Below are 1007 nucleotides of genomic sequence, written 5' to 3'. Positions count from 1 at the left end.
TATTCTGTCCTATAGGGTCGCTATGAGTTGGAATCAACTCGATGGCACACAACAACAACAACGTGCAAATAAGTTATATGGAACCTGTGATGGTTGGGGTTATGCGTCAACTTGTCTAGGCCAGGATTGCCAGTATTACATGGTTACCCTCCATTTTATGTGTTGTGAATCTTAACCTGTACATATTAATGAGTCAGGATTTGTGTGGGGTGTATCTTAGTCACAGCCTTGCAGGAGGGTGTGACTCAAGTCCCACCCTTACTGAAGTTACACCCTTTCCTGGGGTATGGCTTGCATGCAAGGTATATAGGTGGGTGCCCTGGCGAGACTCTCTCTCTCTGCATTTGGATCCCGTGTCTGGTTTGTGATCATCTACCTCTGGTTCTTGGGACTTGAACCAGCGGCCTGCCATCTGACTTGCTTATTCTTGGATTTGCTGACCTCTGCAACCCTGTGAGCCGGCAGCCCACTGTCTGACTTGATTTGCCAGCTTCCTCAGCCTTGTGAGCCAGCATCCTGTGGTCTGACCTGCCGGTTTTCGTTCATCAGCCCCTGCAGCCATGTGGGTTGGGAGAAGCCTATGCTTGACCCATGGATTTGGGACCTGCCAGCTTCCACAACCATGCGAGCCAGTTACTTGATACGGTTCGTGACTTCTGTGAGACGTTGCAGTGAATTACGGAACCCAAGGATGGGAGGGAGAGTACTGAGGGGAGGAGGAGTAATTGATGTTAGAGATGATGGAGTGTTATAGCAATTTGGGAAAAGTTGGACATTTGGGGCATCTTTAACCTCCACCTCATAGGAACCAGCTTTTTGCTGATCCTTATAAAATAAATCATTCATTTAGGAGACAAACATAAACAAATAATCATATACAGAGAGATATATGCACATTGCTAGGAGAGCACAGTCCCAGGAAACATTCATTCTTCCTGGGGTAGGGGTTGGGGTCCGCAAAGTGGAAAGAGACCTCAGACCTGAGATATGAAGGCCGAAAAGAGCTC

The 1007-nt window shown here is 47.7% G+C and overlaps 1 protein-coding gene across 2 annotated transcripts in view; it reads left to right on the top strand.

Annotated features, from left to right (window-relative positions):
• The window catches only part of RAB30 (RAB30, member RAS oncogene family), an 84372-nt gene that overhangs the window by 4743 nt on the left and 78622 nt on the right, over positions 1-1007 (top strand). Inside the window, exon 1 of one of the 2 annotated variants that reach the window (XM_023739762.1) lies at positions 393-645. The exons of the other annotated variant lie outside the window; for it this stretch is intronic. The gene's annotated coding sequence lies outside the window, so the exon portion shown is untranslated. Of the gene's footprint in view, positions 1-392; positions 646-1007 lie in introns of those variants that run through there. 2 annotated transcript variants of the gene reach the window in all.

Source organism: Trichechus manatus, unplaced genomic scaffold (genome assembly GCF_000243295.1).
Source record: "Trichechus manatus latirostris isolate Lorelei unplaced genomic scaffold, TriManLat1.0 scaffold00140, whole genome shotgun sequence".
NCBI lineage: Eukaryota > Metazoa > Chordata > Mammalia > Sirenia > Trichechidae > Trichechus > Trichechus manatus.
The sequence above is the reverse complement of the archived record's forward strand: the minus strand, read 5'-3'. Positions and strand labels throughout refer to the sequence as shown.